This window comes from Bactrocera oleae, chromosome 2 (assembly GCF_042242935.1).
Source record: "Bactrocera oleae isolate idBacOlea1 chromosome 2, idBacOlea1, whole genome shotgun sequence".
Taxonomy (NCBI): domain Eukaryota; kingdom Metazoa; phylum Arthropoda; class Insecta; order Diptera; family Tephritidae; genus Bactrocera; species Bactrocera oleae.
In genome coordinates, this window is record NC_091536.1 from 44,710,866 (window position 1) to 44,731,552 (window position 20,687).

General features: G+C 36.7%; 1 protein-coding gene across 4 annotated transcripts in view; it reads left to right on the forward strand.

The window, feature by feature from the left end:
• Window positions 1-10,970: 10,970 nt before the first annotated feature.
• Cad96Ca (tyrosine kinase receptor Cad96Ca) overlaps window positions 10,971-20,687 on the forward strand; it is a 157,662-nt gene continuing 147,945 nt past the window's right edge. The window contains exons 1-2 of one of the 4 annotated variants that reach the window (XM_070113077.1): window positions 10,971-11,167; window positions 11,226-11,348. The gene's annotated coding sequence lies outside the window, so the exon portion shown is untranslated. The other 3 variants (XM_070113076.1, XM_070113078.1, XM_070113075.1) reach the window with 3 other exon arrangements.

Consider the following 20,687-nt stretch of genomic DNA (forward strand, 5'->3'; position numbering starts at 1 on the left):
GAGGAAGCAGCTTGTGGGTAACATACAAACGCGAGGGGGATGGTAGGATTTTCAGTGATACAAATTGTAAAATTGAAATTTTGCTGATTCTTCAATTTTACTGAAGACATTCAAATTCATATCGCGCATTTGCGATAGGAATTCTATATGAAAACCAAATGTGGTTTACCAGGCGCACAGAAAATATAGCGCGGCGCAGAGTTATGAACGAACGCACGTTGCTTTGAAGCAGCGCACGTTCCTTATGAATGAATTTGTTGTCGTTGTAATATGAAATACTTAGAAAATAAGCCGCGAGTTCGCTTGAATATTATTGGCCGATGTGGTGCGTCTACGTTTTTTTTTGTCACTCGCGCGAGTGTTTGATTTTTTGCGAAAGACATATTGAGGGACATACATATGTACATATGTGTACATATATGCAAATATATTTGGACATGCGAATGAAGGAAGGCAATTTCAAGAATATTCACATATAGACATATGAACATTGAAGCTAGTAAACAACAATAGCTGTTTCAGTTTACAGATTAGACAAAATCACTCGAATATCGTCTGCGGTGCTGCTTGTATAGCACACTTCTTTATGGCAATGTAAAATATTTTGCCCAAGTTCATATCCTATCACATATTTTTATATACTCTTTTTTTATTTTTATAACTCTTTTTTATTAAATGATATTTTAGTTCTATTTTCATAATCTTTCCCTCATTACTTATATTTTCTTTTCATAAGTCAATTATTTTCCTTTTTATTATTTTAAGTTTTGTTAATGCGCATATCAAAGAACATCTGTGCATATGTATGTGTATACATTTTGCTTATAGAGTGGTGTAGTTCGTTTCGTACCCTGATAGTTGTGGTGAAATTTTATTTTCAATTTGCGTGTTTTCGATGTTCCTCCATCGTAATTAACATTTTAGTACTGCTAACATTTGCTCCTTCTCTATTCATTTACATTCTCTGGTAGCATCTTACTCTCTTGCACGAATTCAACTCAAAATGGTTTTTGTCGCTTTTACATGTAATTTTTTGATAAGAGAGTTGTGTGAGTAACTCACTTAGTTTTATTGATATTCATACCATATTTTACATCGCGTCAGCCAAAATTATATTAAAGTAATCTTTAGATGAGATATAAGCTCAGCCGAATTTAATAGATTATTTGATGTGGAAAACGTCAACCAGAGGATCGGAACTCATTATATTAGGGATATGAAGTTTAGATCGAGGTCTACACCAACTCCTTACATATTCAGTGCTAAACCACATAACATATTGGGTATAAGGTTTGTTAGAATAACGAATATACAAGGAGCATTCCAAAGTAAACAGGACTTTAAAAAAAAAGACAGAACAAATGGTTTTATCGGCAAATTCAATTAAATTTATTCTAAATAGTCTCCTTCTGCTTTTTGCACGGTCAAAAAGCATGTCGAACGAGTGTTTTAGCTCATTGCCCGGTATGGCCGCCAGTATGCCGGTGCAAGCCTTTTGAATGGCCTCCACGTTTGCATAATGCTTTCCTTTCATCGGCAAATGCATTTTTCCGAAAAGGTAGAAGTCGCACGGTGCGACATCAGATGAATACGGGGAGTGGTTGATTGTTAAAATGTGATTTTTGGTCAAATAATCGGCCACAAGCGTCGATCGATGGGACGGCGCATTATCGTGCAACAAACGCCAACTTCCAATATTCGGGCCGAACACGTCGAATACGGCGCACCAAACGATTCAAAACTCCAAAGTAGAATACCGCATTAACGTTTTGGCCGGGTGGAACAAATTCTTTGTGGACAATACCCTTGGAATCACAAAAACAAATCATCATTGTCTTCACTTTTGACTTCTCCAGTCGCGATTTTTTGGGTTTCGGCTCGTCCAGCGCCTTCCATTCAGCACTCTGGCGTTTCGTTTCGGGATCATATTAAAAACACCACGTTTCATCACCAGTCCCAATCTTGTAAAGGAAGTTCGGGTTTTTTTTTGCCTCTTTAATGATGTCCTTCGAATGTTGAATTCTGTGTAATTTTTGGTCGTCAGTCAATTTGTGCGGAACAAGCCGTGCACACACCTTTTGTAAGCCCAAATGTTCGGTCAAAATGCCATAAATCGATGTTTTGGAGATGTTCAATTCTATTTCCATGAATTTAAATGATGATTTCGGCAGATTTTTTATGAATTCACGTACAGTTTCGATGGAATTTTCGGTGATCACGGATTTTGGTTGGCCCACATGTTCATCGTTATTTATGTACTCGCGACCACTTTGAAAACGTTGAAACCACTCATGTACTCTGCTACGGGATAGGCAATCATCGCCATAAACTTGAAAACATGAAACATCAATTGAAACGTTTCGGTAAAAGTTTTACCAATTTTAAAACAAAATTTAATGTTGGCTCTTTGGTCGAAGCTCATTTTTCCACCGATGACAAAAATATATTGACACTTAAAACGCAATAACTTCAGTTCCAAAAGATGAAATATCATGAAATTTTTACTGGTAGTCGATAAAGGATAGCAGATTCTAACGCACTAGTCGACATAAAGATGGCGCCCCTAGAGTTTACTTTGTTACATTTTTACTGTTTACTTTGGAACGCAGCTTGTATTTATATGTAGTATATGAGCAATTCGTTGACTAATGTTACATATTTTCCGAATTAAACTATAATATATCCAATTTTATACGTTTTATTTTTATTAAGATATCTTACATATTGACCTATATGGTACATACACGATATAAAGTCAACCGGAATTTATATGTGAGATAAGGTCCGATTTTATAATTTTTTGGCAATCTATATACGGATTATAAAAATATAAAAATACTCTTTGAGTTTCATTAAGATACTTTACATAAGATCGATGATGATTTTGACAACTCGTGACGATCATGTTTGTTTACGGATTTGTGTCAAATTATGTCGGTACGGTGATAATAATGATCAGTTTGAGCGCGCTATTTAACGCGTAATTAATTAAATAAAAATTCCCCGCTGAACCTTCCCCAAGGATTCCGACTGGTAATAGGTACCACAGGATCCCGACGAAGGCAGGGATGAGCTGGTGACAGTTCGCCACTGTTGCAGTTGGGAGGTATCTAGATAAGGTTTGACTTCTTATCTGGGTTTGCGTTGCTCCTCAATAGCACAACATTCAGCTGGGGTTTCTTACCAGGATCGAGGTATCATGGAACCCACGCCGAGCATCAAACTGACTGGGGGCCTTTAAATGGCACAGTCTTGAACAGAGCTTACGAATACCTGGCGCCGTCCATAATAAGATAGCCTTACTTACGTAACGAGGGCTGCGCAAGCGAACATACTTTCCCCTACTCCTTGAACCAACTTAATAACGAAAATGAAACAAAGGATCTGTTCTAAAAAAAGCCGGAAAAAACTAATTCCGAAAAGAGGCCGGCTACACCCTCGAAGCCGGCCAGATGATGCAGCTCATCAGAGCCTGCAACCCAAATCCGCCAACTGAAGGGTGGAGATTCGTTAAAGCTTTCGAAGACCCCGCAGCAGAATCCGGCGGGGAGACTAAAAGGCCTACGATTAACAAGATAAGACAATTGTTTAATGCCTCTTCTCCAAATTAATCTCCACCATAGCAAATTAGTTTCTAGCCCTAATAAACCGCATGGCGACAGAACAGCCTGAATTCGTCCGCATTCAGGAGTTATGTTTTGATGAAGAGCGCATTTGGTGACTAAGGGCCCCGAATAACAAACTATAAAAGGCAAGTAGCGAAGGTAAGGTTAGGACATGTATATTGGCTAAAAAAACCTTAACGCTTTCATGTTCCATAGATATAGCAACCAAGACAACAAGGATATAGTAACCAAGACGGTACAGCCATAAGCTGGGAGACACACAAATAAATACCAGCTGGTGTCATGCTATATGCCATACGAAGAGGAAGAAGTACCATCGCAGCTGATTTAAGAACTGGTATCAGACAGCGAAGCATCCAAGCGCGGTCGATTATACTTGGATGCGACTCCAACGTACACCACACACTATGTGGTAGCACTGACATCAACGAAAGGGGGAGTTGCTTTTTCATTACTTACTAGGAACTAAGCTTTTGTTGTGCAACAGGGTGGCGGATTTACCAGCAGGCTGAGTAGGCTGAAGCCTAAGGCGGTAAATTTTGAAGGGCGACATAAATTATTTATTTATTTATGTTTACAGAATTAAAAGAAAAACCAGAAAAAATTTAGACTTCGGCAGTACCGAAAATATAATACCCTTCACAAATACAAAATATTCCATTCAAGAACTTGATTACGATCGGTCAGCTTGTATGGCAGCTATATGTGTTCCGATCTCAACCATTTCTTCAGTGATAGTCAAATAAAAAAGGTTTCAAAACATGATTTTGATCGTGGTCCGATATCGTGTTCGATTTGGTGGACTAAAGTACCAAAGGTTAGAAGCGGCAAAAGTTGGCTAGCCTGCAGGCGGCAAATATATAAATCCACTACTGCCAACATTTATAACAAGAAATCGACAGGAAGTTAAAAATGACCCATTAGAGAGTTCTTGAGGAGCACTACTTTTCGGATCACCGCAAGATTGAATGTAAATTTGAAGATAATGTAAGCAAGGTAGAACATTTCATGAATCATAGGAACTATCAAGTGCACCTGCAAGAGCTAAATAAACGTATTTCTATGATTCTCCCATACCAACTCAAGAACACAGTTTCGTGTCGGCATGTATTAGAGGTGGCTGGTCCAATAACTCGTAGAAGGGGAAGAATTACTCCTCCATGGTGGTCTCCCGAACTCAAAAAATTACAGAAGGATTACAGGAAGCAGTTTAATCTAGCTAAACTATCCCAAGGCGAAGATGAGTGGGATAGATATTGCAAGCTCTTAAGGAGATACAAAAAGAGATTAGGCCAGCAAACAAAAATTCATCTAATGAGATCGAGAATACGGCGTCTCAACTTAGAAATATAATGGCACAATGGGTGCATAGCATTGGATATCATTTGAAGACAGGACGGCATCCAGTAAAGAGTCTTTAGATCTACTAATGGGTATCCACTACCCAGATAGCTTTAAAAATCATACGGTTGAGTATACACAGCACAGTGAAGTCGAGATATATTCCATTCCTCTATATAAAGTGTCAAAAAGCAATGTATATTGGGCAATAAGAAGTTCTAAGCACTTCAAATCGCCGGAACCAGAGGGTTTATTCCGGGCACAATTGCAGCATTCCCAGAACTACATAATATTTTGGCTAGTAACCGTTCTTAAATTAAAGGGATGTAGAGCAGGTTCGACTCCATACGGTGCATCCTGGGTATGCTATTTTAAACATAGTACCTGTGGACATTGCCGGTAGGTGCATTGCTGCGAAGTGTGCTTTAAGACTCAGGGAAGCTGGGCTTATGAAGAGGTCCGAACAAGGACACGCCGAAATTCTTTACTCCTTCAGCTGCATTCCGAAAAATTTAGATCACTGCGTCACTGACGCCACTCGAGGTGGATCTTTCTCTGCTCATATTCCGACGAGGGACATGTGAAGAGGAAGAAGCCGCTGGAGGCGAGGTGCGGTGAGCTTTTACATGGATGGATCGAAGCTAGGAGGGAAGGTTCGAGGGGAGGTTTTCTGCAAGGAGTTCTACGTCAATCTTGGCTTCAGGCTACCGGACCACTGTAGTGTTTTCCAGGCGGAAGTGGCTGCGATCAAGGTGGCGGTAGAAGTACTGCTTCTTAGTGCAGCCTCGGTTAGAGAAGTGAGCACCCACTCCGACATTAGGGCGGCAATACTAGCTCTAAGCGCGCGAACCGTGAAATCAAAGCTAGTCAAGGAGTATCTGTCCTCACTAGAAATAGCATCTGGCAACTTCAACATCAGGCTCGTTTAGGTACCTGGTCACAGCGGAATCGCTGGAAACTTCAAAGCTGATTAGCTAGCCAGGGGCACCCTTGCCTCTCTCACATCTTAATGGGATTGAGTTGGATCTCCTTAAACGTCTTGCGTTCTAACTTTGGATCAAGGGACCTAGCGTGCACTCAGCAGACGCTGGTCGATGACCAACTCCTGTGCGATCGCGAGATCCTTCTGGCCAAGAGTGGATCGCAGGTGGTCGGGGAACTTCTCGCCCTGAGCAAAGTGCATCTCGCCGATATGATAGGAGTTCTCACTGAACACTGTCCACTGGGTACTCATTCGGTACGGCTTTGAGTACTACCCGATGCTAGTTGCCAAAGTTGTATGGAGGAGGGTGAGATTGAAACATCCCGCCATTTTCTCCTCCACTTTCCGGCTTTCGCTAGGCTGAGACTGAAACATCTCGGCAATCACACTTTCGGCGCACCTGAATACTTAGCCGAAATGGATGGGCAAAAGCTCACTTACAAGTCCAAAATTTTAAGAAACAGCACTTTGCCTAGTGGTAACAGAGATTGAAAATTCTCTGGAGGTTAAAGAACATATTATCTCCACTTCTCTGAATCCTAACAATGAAATAATTTGGTTACCATCGCTAACCTAATGCAAACAATATTAAATGATATAAATCTTTGGGTAGTCTAGTAAGACGGATCCAGTATTTTTCACTAGGAAACGCAGTACTCCAGAAGTTATGGCGCCATTATTAAATGGTACCAGGCTAACAATAGGAGATTAGGCAAGCTACTTAGGACTAATTTTAGATAATAAGCTGCTGGAAACCAAACATTGAATAAAGGAGCTACAGCACTTTACACCTGCTAAAGGATGGTAGAGCCCAAATGGGGACTAACGCCTCGAGTAGCTCATTGGCTCTACATAAAAGTTGTTAGACCGATTATGACAAATGATATATTGGTATGGTGGCCAATAATACAAAAGAAATACGCGGTAACGCGTATGGAAAGCATACAAAGAGTAGCTAGTTTATGCATGAGTGGAGCTCTTAGAACAACACCAAGTTATGCACCAAATGTAATTTTTTGCATATTTACTGCCAATAGACTTGTTCTGTAAGCAACTGGCAGCGAAAACAGTTCTAAGACAAAGGGAATACTCCCAAATGGTCCTATTTCTACCTATTACCACGGATTTTCAAAATCCTACAGAATCTCCCAGAGTTTTGTCAAAGGTAGTGAACATTCTATTTCACGATAAACCTTCAAGGGGTTCCAGGACATAGTGAAATCCCTGGTAACTGTGAAGCAGATCAACTAGCCAGAACAGGCACCACTCTACAATTGTGTTCCTGAAAAGAAGGAATAATGTGGAAGTAGTGGAATTGCAGATATTTAATAGACGAATATGTTATAACCTTAGCTGAGTCTCGGTGGAATCAATCACTGACTTGCTCAAACTAGCAGGCAAACGTGGCATGAATGGAACATGGACCGCACATGCCGGCTATCAAAACTCAAAAGGAATGACATAAGAACTCTAGCAAGAGAGCTAACAGGCCACTGCCTAATTTGCAGACATGCCAGCAGTCTATGTGCACCATACAATGACTATTGTATAACCTGCCAGGAGGTAGAAGAAAGCTGTAAAACATCTTCTGTGCAAATGCAAGGCTCTTAATAAGAAAATAATCGCAACTACCGGTCGAGGGTTTTCTGACGACGTTTCAAAGGTTGCACAAATAAAACTTTTTGTATTGATGAACTTCATCAGAAGCACCGGGTGGTTCAGAAGTGAAACTATAGAGTAAGGGGATATTAACCCCAGTGGTATCACAATGGGTCTCTTAAAGGCCTAGGTACTTCGTTTAACAGCCACTCTACCTACCTACCTAATACCAATCCGAATCAGTCGGTTCAACGTCAGTCAGTTTTGCGGTTGAATTCGGCTCTGCATAAGATTGTGTTGGCACAAGAACTGAAGCCGACAGATCATTTGAACCGCGTAGCTTTGCCGATTTGACGCTGGAAATGATGGAAGCCAACGAGGATTTTCATCGAAAAATCATTTTATCAAATGAGGCCCATTTCCGGCTTAATGGTTTCATCAACAAACAAATTGTAATCGTAATTGAGGTGAGTGAAATCCTGGTGTTGTTCAGGAAACCCAATTTGTGGTATAGGCGCCGCCATATGTGCCGAAATGCTGCATCGGGTCATCGAAAATTGGAGTAAACGGGTGGAGATATGCAAACCGATCCGTGGTGGCTACTTCGCCGACATTTTGTTTAAATCATAAATGGCATAGAAATATCTGAAAAAAATACTGAACCCATTTCAACCAAATTTGACTGCTTTATTTCATTTTAACATCACTTCGTTCTTATTGGTGAAACCTATATAAGGAGTAAAATAAACCGGGTGTTAAAAACCTGACATATGAAGGCTAGGGCAAGTTTTTACCCGATTTTGTCAATTTTAGGCACAAAGATGCACCGTTATTAGAAAAGTACGCAACCAATTTTGTTAAGATAACTCACATATTGGCCGATATACCTATGTATGCGGTATAAAGCCGGCCGGAAGTTTAAAAATATTTCTATTAAGTATATAAGGGCTGAGGGAAGTAATGACCCAATTCAACCCATTTTTCATATGACAAACAGATATACTATTATCAGAAAAGAATTCTCTCCGAATTTCAATTATAGGTATATCTCACAGATTGTACGACATTTTCGGAAAAGTTTAAGAATCAGATGGAATTTAAAAGTGTGTTAAATAGGAAGTAGGCGTGATTTTTGTCCGATTTCGCCCATTTTTATACTGTTATATAGGAATGTCAGGAATTGGCGCGAATTCGGTTGAAATTCGTCTAGTAAGTCCCGAGGTATAGGTTTCTGTTAAAGGATAGCGGGGCCTCGCCCATCGTATAATTTTTACATCGGCTTCAATTAAGCCCTTTTATACCAACTGGTTGTCGGATTCTATGCCTCTTATACATTTACTTATTGATTTATCGCATTTTTAGTAATTTTTATCAAAACCGATATGTGGGGAGTGGGAGAAGTTATCATCTGATTTCTTCTATTTTCACACTGGCGTAAAAGGTGTCAAAAGTTATTGTGCTGTGTAAATTCGGGTGATATGGCTTGGTTTGACAGATTGATTATATTTCCCTCATTAGAACAATTTGTTGTACCAAATCACATTTTGATATCTTAAATTGCGGTTTAGTTATGGCAATTTATAGGTTTTCGATTAATGCCGTTTTGTGGGCGTGGCAGTCCGACTACGCTCATGTACAATACTCAACTTCTTATGGTGTCAATGGTTTTGTGTACCCAGTTTCATCAAGATACATCAAGACGAACGGACAGACAATCAACCGTATTACAACTCTTCTCGTCATTCTGATCTTTTATATACAGATATATATAACCTCATATTTATTTCGCTTAATTTTAGGTGATTCAAACAACCGTTAGGTGAACGAATATATTAGACTCTGTAGCAACATGTTGAGTATAAAAACAACGTATATTGGCATAACATGGAGAAATGTTTACTTCGGTTACACCGAAGCTATAATAACCTTCACAAATACAAAAGATTCCTTGCAAGGACTTTGAATGTTTAGTTCGTATGTTAGCTATATGTTATAGGGACTCGACCTGAACAGTTTCTCCGCAGATTGCGCCGTTGCCTTGGGTAATAACCCATGCCAAATTCGAAGAATATATCTTGTCAAAGTCAAATAAAAACGTTCCATACATACACTTGATTCTAATCGTTCAGTTTGTATGGTAGTTATATGATATAGTGATCCGATCTGAACAATTTTTTCGGAGCTTGCATTATTGCCTCAGTTAACAATCCATGCCAGATTTCGTGAAGATTTCTCGTTAAATTAAAAGTTTCCATACAAGCACTTGATTCCGATCGCTCAGTTTGTATGGCAGCTATATACTATAGTGGTTCCGACAAATAAGCGGATTCTTGGTGAGAAAAGGGGTGTAAAATTTCAGATCAATATCTCAAATACTGAGGAAATAGTTCGGATATATACAGACGGACGGACAGTCGGACATGACTACATCCACTTAGTTCGGACATGGCTACATCCACACATTCCATCACGCTCGTCATTTATATACATATATATTTTATAAGGTCTCCGACGCTTCCTTTTAAGTGTTTCAAACATCATGGCAAACTTAATATACCCTGTTCAGAATATAAAAAAACCGCGCGGACATACAAAATGATCTGTATCAAATAAGGTGTGAGATCAATTCTTAGATGCAGTTACTATTCCCTTCTGGAGAACTAAGATCCTCCTTCAAGCTTCCTTATAACCAATAAAGTGATTTTTATTCTTCTGAATATTACGAATATATCGATTATTTTCTTTGGCCCCATAATGACAGAATATATAGACTTTTACCTTGACTTGACTTGATAAGGTATTCATCGAAAATAATCAAAACAGCTTCTGTCATATTTCGCTTAACATATTTTTATAAGCAACCAAAAATAAAATAAATCCATGATGCGAGACTCTCTCATTTTCGCTGATTTTTCTGTTATTCTCTTTCCCTGATTATTAAAATCAGGGAATTTCGAACAGCTAATGTCAAAAAAGGATGCCAGAAATAAACCCGCTAAAAATAGCTAACATAAGCAGTGCGAAACGAAATTTCAAGGAACGACACAAATACTTTTGAATAACGTGCAACTAAATTTTATTTGTTAATTGAATTGAAAACATAACACGTTCATCATAAAACCATGATCTTTTATTATGACTTGTATTGTTTCTTTGTTATAGTTTTTTTTATTTACATACTATATGCTATTTTTTTTTTGTTATATGATTTTTTAAAAATTTTATAATACAAATACACGTATATAAGGATGTATATGCGTTATATAGGCCTACTCGGGGACAGAGCACCTAAAAATAATATCGATATGCAAAATACCCAAAATTTTTTTTATAATACCCAATCCATTTTCTTTCGACAGTGGCATGATTGGAAAATGTTATAAAAAATGTGGGTTTTGACAGCTCTCTCTCGATTCAAAGAGTCTCACATCATTTCGTCCTTGGCACAATACAATGATTTGCGCCACTCTATTAGCCTACAACCAACCTAAATGTGTGAAAAATCGTGTATACAAATATAACAATGGCAATATTGGTGAAACGAAAACAAAAGAGAACAACTGTTTTTTGTGTTGCAACTACGGGCATAACTTTTGACAAATTTGGTTTGATACGGGCAGTAAGTACGAAAGGGAGGAATGTCGGTGACTGTTAAATATTTAATAATAAAAAAAAAGTTATCTAAGTTACTCTCTATTACGTCAGATCCCATCAAAATCGATCCAGCCTTTTCAGAGATTGGCCGGAACAAACAGAGAGAGAGACCGACCAAAATTGTAAAAATATTTATTTTAGTATATGTAAGTATATGTATATCGTATAGTATGTGTATATCGATATGTAGTATTTAGTAAAAAACGGATATTTTAATATTATTACAAGCAGACACTCCAATTTTATTTATCTGTATCGATTTGTTCTAGCAGAGAACTTACGTTCTCTGGTATAATGCATTAAATTAGTATCCATTTTTAATATTATTTGCGACAGATGTCGCTGTATTATTGTGGAACTCATTGCTTTTGTTTGTCGTTTTCTGCTAACCAAGTATAATAACTACCTTCCACTTTTTAATGTAATTTAATTTTTCATACAAACAAATGAGTGATGGAGTGAGAAAGAGTTTAAAATTAAAACAGGTATGTTGCTTCAGTCTACTGTTGAACGGCGATAAAACAGGTTCGAACATTTGTTAAATATTGAGTAAAAGCTTTAATGGTGTAGTTTTAAATCGACCTATCCTGTGTACAGAGTGTAGCAATATTTTCTATTTACCAATACAAAATAGATAATGCTTAATTGTTTAAATTAATAGAAATACTTGTGAATATTGTAATATATACAAAAAATGGTGATTAAATAATGAAAGCTATTTAAATATCGTTTGTTTTGTGAAGAAAATTATATATACATATTTTTTCATAAGTCCGATATGTGAACCAGTTAATATACACACATAAACAAATATATATTTGTATATGAATGCAATAAATGTATGTCTAGAGAAATACCAAGTTTGTATTCATATGTGAAATTGTGAGACTTTTTAAGTAACTCACAAAAACAACTTACCATATCTATATCTGTAAGTACCATAAGCTATAATATAAGTTTATTTTTAATTTTATGGTGTAAATGGTGCAAAAATGAAATTAAATTGTACTTATATATTTACATACTCGTACATTGTAAATTTTGAAGGTATTACAGGACAAGAACTTTTGGCTTCGTAGATACGCTGATGTATTAAATATTGACTTAGCTAAACAGATATTATTACTGGGAAAAATGTATATACCATATTGCTTTCACCTGTACCTTAGTTCGCCCCATTTTATATTTGGTAGTTCGCCGACTCTGTTACTTACAATATTATACATAGCGGAGACCAGTTGATATTTGCGGAATTGTCGTACGAGTATGCATTCAAAAATATATATTTTATGTTGCATTTTGGAATATTCCAAGTATTTATGGTGTATGTATATGCGTAAGATTCATATCAAAATGAACAAACGTAAAGAAGTCACTTAAATCAATATAAGTACTAATTATTAAGTATTCAAAATATTATTATAATTTAAAAGAAAAAAGATCAGTTCCTTTTTCCGGAATTATCGTATGATACAAAAAACAAATGTTACAGAAGTTTTTTCTTCGTTTTTTTCCAATTTGGCTTATAACATTGCTTCTAAATTTCATATGTATTTGAACTATTTATAGAATTTTGGTTATATAATACAAGTATATAGCAATTTTATGTTTTTTCAAATGAATTAGTAGTGATATTTTTACATTTAAGAATTATTCTTCATTGGATTCATTTAAAACACTTTTTTTTAGGTACACTACAAGATATTTATTTGGGATATGTTTTTAATGCAAAGATTTTTTAGGTCATTAAATTTTTTTTTATTGAAATGTATAAAATGTTTTTATATAATATTTCAGCGCTATATCAATTCTTTTAATGTTTGAATAATTATAAAAAAAAAATTATTACCATATTTTAGAAAAATTAATAAAGTTTTTTTTTAAATGTAGATATTCAAAACTTGCTTAAGTTTAATTTACCTTTTTTTAGAATTCTTCCAATTTTGAAAATCTTTACAATTCATTTCCTCATTACAATCTCGGGCATCATACTATGACCCCGAAGCAAAAAACCAATTGAATTTTGTTTTTTTTTAATTTGAAAATTTTAAAAAATATTCAATCATTACTACAATTACAATTACTTGTGGAACATCTTTGTTGCGGTTTTGCCCAGCGCCAGGGAACATGCAAAAATGTACAGCTCGACAATACTCAGTATTTAGTCACTTAGCTTTTATTCTTTAATTCTTTTTTTATTCTTTCAAAATTCGGTTAACAAGTAGAATTGAAATACAATTTATCTTTAATATTTTAAATTTTGTTTAATTTTAAATACACTTCTTTGATTTTCCCCTTGCACTGGAGGAAACACTTCACGGACAAACGGAAAAGAGACCCATTCCGGTCTGATTAATTCTTTTCGTTCATTTGGGTGGTGAAAAAGACGATGGTTGAAGTGTGGGTGCGTAGTCTGGTTGGTTAATTGTGTTGGTGGGTGATATGGTTTGTTGTATGTGGTGTTGTATGATGTTGTACGGTGGGTTGTGTGGTGAGATGCAAAATATCGCGCGATCAGAAGTCGCATGAACATTCCGGCCCCCCTAGGCGATTGCAGTGTGCTCACGACGGGGTTCAATCCGGTTGCTATTTGTCGCTGGTTGTGATGGCCATAGGGTGGTGGAGATGGCCGCAACAAGACGGGATCCCCGTGTTGTCTGTGCCGGGGACTGGTCTACGTTGTCGACGGATTTGCTCGTCGAGGGAATCGATGAAACAATGTGTGATGCAATCGTTGGCAATATTGACATGATTCGTCGGTTACACAGTCAAAAGTGGAGTGAGTATCTGCCAAGCAAGTCATACAGTGGTTGTGGGCTCTGCCGATCTGTTGGCGTTGAGCGGGCTTTATGCTCTTGAAGATGGTGCACCTCTTCAGGATGTGTGGTCGATGGTATAGACTGCACCGTAGAGGCAAAGCTGATGCCCTAGGCGCAGCAATTACGGACCTCACAGTCTTGAGAGTGCTGTGGATATCTTCTACGACCATTTCTATTGGAATAGGAATATATATTAAAATATGGTTTGTCTCATAATTTGAATTATGATATTTGTTCTTTAGTTTGAAAAAAAATAAAAAATATATATATATATATATATATGTTGTGGTTAATTTTTAATCGCGTTTGTTAGTGTTAGATTTACATATACTTATTGTAAAACGGTAGTATTCCGAGTTAAACGAATTAATTGTCGGTTTTGAATTTATTTATGCGCTTGTTTTCGCGGGGTTTGTGTTATCGGATCTTCGATGTTCGGTGTTCGGAAGTAAACACAATTTAACTAATGGTTGAGTTAGTATTCCAGTTTATGTTCCTACATCTACTATTCTTATATGACCATCTCGATGGACCTTTTCAATGCGTCTTAGTCGCCATTCGGTTGGAGGTTGCCATTCATCATGTATGATGATGCATTCTCCCGCATTTGGTTCCTTCTGGATCGTTTTCCACCGATGTCTCTAATGGAGATCTTTAAGGTAATCTTCCTTCCATGAATCGCTGAATTCATGATGAAGTATCTTATGAGAGTGGTGAGATAGATCGTGAATTTAGTACGGTTTCTATACGAGCGAGTAGTGGGGTAAATTCCTCATAATTGAATTTATGATTACCTGCCGTTTTCTTTAAATGGGACTTAAAGCTTTTTACAGCTGAATCCCAGAGTCCGCCCATGTAGGGAGAACATGGATTTATAAACTGCCAATCGATTATTTGTTGTGCATATTTTTAACAATTTCTGGGCAGACGTCTTTAGTAAATCTTACAAACTCTTTCTCTGTGGCTCTTTGAGCTCCGATAAAGTGTTTCCCATTGTCGCTCATAATTTTTGATGGAAATCCGCGTCGTCCGACAAAGCGTGCAAATGATACGAGAAAAGCCTTTGTCGTGAAGCATACAAAGACAGCCACATACTCTTTTCTGAATGAGGAAGACCTTAACATAGAGGACTTCATCTGAAAAGATCCAACAAAATCAACTCCAGTAATGGTAAAGGGAAGAGCAAAATTGCAGCGTTCAGGTGTCATTGTTTACACATAAAAATCGTCCTTTTAATTTGTGGTTTTAGCCCCCTATAGAAAATTCTAGTCGGACCATTTGTTACATCAAGCGATGCTTTCCATGTAATGTAAGTTGGTAAGGATATATTAGAAATCAATAAGTAAAACGGGATTTCTCAGGAATAATAATGGGATATCGTTCGTTATAGCTAACGTTAGAATTCACTAGTCTAGCATGTGCTCGGATTAATCCCTTAGTGTCCAAAAAAGAATTTAAAATGAGAAGTGAGCTTCCCTTATCGAGAGGTCGTCTTTCGACTAACTTTGCTTTCTCCCGAATGAAATAGCGAGTTTGTGTATATGTAATAAGGCTGACCTTGGCATGTTGCAGGTTGGAATGCATTAGTTGTACGGAATGATCATTTGTTATTCCTTTAACCTTTTGTTTGAGTCTTTGGATAAATTAAAACATGTAAGCGACTACTCTTAGTGCTTTTGAGAATGATGAAAATCGATGTAATATACTTATAATCTTCATCAGGAGTGATAAGAAAATTTTCAATTCTTCGAATTTCGGGAGCTATTACATTGCGAGCGGGAGACTTTGTTCAGACTTCTTGTGATTCTGTTAACCACGTAGGACGTTCCACCCGAGTGTAGTGCTTGTGAGATGAAGTGGTCTACAGCCTCTTGTCCCTAGATCCGCTAGATTATCTGCACTTGCAATACGTTGCCATTGTGCTGGGCCAACTAAGTCTAATATTTGAGATATACGGTTAGATACATAAGTCTATATATATAAGGTATATGGTGGTTTTTCTAACCATGCTAAAACAATTTCTGAGTCTAACCAAAGCTACATTTTGTGTTTACTTAATTTGAGATAGGTTTGGACAACTGAAACAAGTTTTGCTAACAGAAGAGCACCATTCAGTTCGAGTCGTGGCACGCTTAGCATCTTCAGGTTAGCAACTTTGGCTTTGGCTACCAAAAGACATGAAGATATTTTGTTATCATATTCAGTGCGTACGTAACCTCTTGCACAATAGGCCTTTTCAGAGGCATCACAGAAGCCATGTAATTCTATATTATAGTGAGGTTCGAAATTTACCAATTGAGGAATTCGAATTTCCGAGATGGTATATAGATTGAACCCACTTTGTTAAACGTATGGGTTTTACTTGCTCATCCTATTCAGTGCCATCTTACCATAGTTCTTGAATGAAAATTGTTGCTTGAATCATTATTGGCGAAAGCCATCCTGCGGGGTCGAAAAGTTTTGCCAAAGAGGAAAGTATTTGACTTTTGGTTATGGCGGATGTTTAAAGGGGGGAGATTTCGTTGTGGTGTCCCACTTAAATTGGATTTTAATATTGCATTGACTATTGAACTTAATATGGCATGAAAAAATACACTTGTTATTTGTTATATTGAATTTTATGTAAAAAGCTAATTAATGTTATTTTACATTTAATTGTACAATGAAATTTAGAAGTAACAAGTAAGGAAGGGCTAAGTTCGGATGTAACCGAACATTTTATACTATCGCAAAGTCAAATGGTATACTCGTTTTAGATTTCTTTGTGGACCTTGACGCCTTGTTCTCTTATGAGAAGAATATTATGTACCGAAATCGGTTAAGCAGATCCCAAGATATGGGTTTTCACCTAAAAGGGGCCGTGCCACGCTCACTGACTAATTTTGAACGTGGTTCCTATAAAGTCATCTCATACCATCCCAGAGATAAAAATTTAATGTCTCTGGCTTGTTTAGTGCTTGATTTATCGCGCTTTTAGTAGTTTTTAACAGTACCGTTATATAGGCAGTGAGCGTGGTTGTCACCCGATTTTACACATTTTCACACCGTCGATAGAAATGCTAAACACATTTGTTCCCAGTGAATTTTTTTTATTATAGCTTCAGTGGTATAGGAGATATGCACATTAAACCTGTTAGGGAGCAGGACCACGCCCACTTTAAAAAAATATTTTTACCTGCAGATGCCCTCTCCTAATGTGATCCCGTATACCAAATAAGAGTCTTGTATCTTGTTGTGGAGCTTAGTTATAGCAATTTATTTGTTTTTGAATAATGACGTTTTGTGGGCGTGGCAGTAGTCAGAATACGCCGATCTGCAATACCAACCGTCCTATGGTACCAAGAAACATGTGTACCAAGTTTCATAACGATATCTCAATTTTTACTGCTTGCACAGATGGACAGACGGATGGACGGACAGACAGTCACCCGGATTTCAACTCGTCTCTTCATCCTGATCATTTATATATGTATATAACCCTATATCTAACTCGATTAGCTATAGGCAATACAAACAATCGTTAGGGGAACAAAACTATTATACTCTGTAGCAACAGGTTGCGAGAGTATAAAAAGTAAGGAAGGCCTAAGTTCGGATGCAACCGAACATTTTATACTCTCGTATAGTCAAATGGTATACTCGTTTGAGATTTCTTTATATATTTTAATAATTAGAGCAATCGTTCTTTTGTTTAATGTATACGTTTATAATTTATTTTATATAGAATTAATTACTACTGTATTGAGGAGTATGAAAATAAATCGTTTTTTGGCAATCAATAACATTTTTTATTTATTTTATCGATATTATTTTACATGTTTAGCTTAAAAATAATAAATATTATATTAAATGTTTAGCTTTAAAATAATAAATATTATATTAACAACTTCAAAAATTATATTATTATATTAATTTGTATATAATATTTACAATATTAAACATAAATTTTTATATAGATTCTTATACATATATCCAAATTATATTTCTTTTCTCCTTATACTATTTAATTTCTATCATATATTTATACAATAATCTATATATATAAAAGAAAGTCGTGTTAGTTACTCCACTTATAACTCAAGAACGGCTGAACCGATTTAGCTGAAAAGCCCTTGGCAGGGAGGTAGTTTAGAGCCAGGAGAAGTACATAGGATACTTTTTATCTCGATCGACAGCATTCCCGTGTGACTTGACATGAAACGTCAGTCACTATAAAACGTGGTATAACAAAAAAGAATCAGACTTGGAATAACAAAACGCAAATGGCAGCTATGTAATGACGTATGGATGACAATTTGATATTTGTAAGAAATCAATAATAAAACTATTTCTATTAAATAAAAAATTAACAATTATAATGATAGTGCCATTGCTCATTCGTATAAACAGTGAAGTGAACTATAAAACTCGGTATGGTTGAAAATTTGAGTTTGAGTTTGAGTGAAGTGAAGTTTAATTAATAATGCCGGTACCAAGACGATCGAATCTTTCCCGACAAAGCCGTGATGCAAGAAGAATACGAAATACTGCAAACGAAAGGACTGAAGAAGAACAAGAAATTGCACGTGAACAGCGCCGCGATAGTATGGCTCGACTTCGTGCTTCTCAATCACGAGAACAAAGTGAAGCAGCCCGTGAAACAGCTCGGTTGGTAATGCAGAATCGTCGAGCGAACAACAGAGGTCAACAAATAGATAATTTGCGACGCAGAACAATATATTTATCAAGTGCTGATTTGAATCGAGCAACGTTTCAATACGATTGCAGCAATGATTACAGCATCCTAGCGTTTGCATTGGGCAAATGGACGTAGTTTGCGAGTGGTGCATTAAAGTTTTCCGGAGAAACGCCTTGATTATGCTGCCTTAATGGTAAAGTGAAATTGCCATTCTTGACTCCGCCACCTGAGCCATTGTATTCATTGCTTTGTGGCGAAACACAAGAATCACGCCACTTTCTTGCAAATACTCAAAAATACAATGGTTGTTTCCAGATGACGTCATTTGGGGCAGATATTATCGAAGAACGAGGATTTAATCCGACATTTAAGGTATTTATTTTGGTACTTATATAGAATGTAGTTAAAGAATAACTTACTTTATCTATTGGTACCTATGTAGTATATTTGCTAATTCTGAACTCCACTCTCCCATAGAAAAAAGTATTTATAACCCAGCTAATACTGTCTGGTTTTTATTAAAAAATGATAGTCATTGGGATACTACAATCGCTGAAGCCATTATCTCTGCATCTCCAAGTCAGATACGGACATTATTCGCTATTATAATTTCGACATGTTTTCCATCAAACCCATGTAACCTGTGGCACAAGTACAAGGATAATATGTCAGAAGATATTTTACATCAAATTCGTGACAGTTCCAGAAATCACGAATGAGGAGATACATAATCGTGCTTTACTCTTGATAGAAGATATGTGTTACCTCATGTGCGGTAATTTATTAATCAGGTTAGGAATGCCAGCACCATATCGTGAAATGAATGACAAAGCGAGTTCACTCACCTGTTCAACCTATATCTTAGATTGATGTTTCTAATTAACGTGCACCTGTGCGGCTACATGAATCAAATAGTCGGCGCCATCTTAGCTCACCCTGTTTAGGCGCTAATGGCCGCAAAAGGGTGACACGTTAAATTCGAAAGTGTATTTGGTCAATTGTTTTAAAACGAAAACGACAACGGGAATACGGCCGATTATATCGACAACGTACAAGGTGCAACAATCTAATGATATTATTCAGTGACGCAATGTACAATGAAGCATTGATTGTTATAGAGAATCATTGCATTGTCATCAGCAAGATGTAGGCGGGGAAGCTCATTCAGCAATTAAGCTACTATTAGACATTTAAAACAACAAATATGCAGTGTGAAATAAAAAAAAAACAATCGTCCATGGCCAGAGTGTAAAATTATCATTTGTGATAAATGCACTAGGGCACACAAGCTTTCGTTTGAGGCATTGGATAGAATTTTGAAAGACAAAACAAAGAAAAAACAACGACAAACTATTTGGTGGAACTCTTTACTTCTTTCAGGTGCTGACAGATGCTTCCCGTTATTCCACGTTCAACGTATGCAAATGAAATCAACGCTAGCTTAAAATCATCGCGACTATGGCGTAATATTGAAAAAGTACATATGACAGTAAACATGCGCGTTCATATGCTTCAAGATTCATCTGCCGAAACTTCTTATAACAACTGTTAGATATTGTCAATGGAGGAATTGCTGATATATAGAGAGAGAATTGCTAGATATAGATTCGCAATGATGATGAATAAGTCACAAGTCCAAACGTTGTCTGTTTGTGGCTAAGATTTGGATACAATATGCTTTTCCCACGGACAAATCTTTGTGACATGTTCTCGAGTGAGCAAACCCTCCAGTTTGTTTCTATTAGCTAAGTACGGACTGAGCAAAAATATTGTTTACTCGATTTCGTTGGGAAATTAATCTTTGTTTATTTTTAATCAAGAAAAATTTATTAACATAAATAAAGTAAACTTATTAACATAAATAAAGAAAACTTTAATCGTCTACAACTCTTCATTCCTTTTTCAATTATATTTACATCCCCAACACACAAATACTTTTAAAAAATAACGTATATGGCAGATCAACGTTTGCCGGGTCAGCTAGTGTC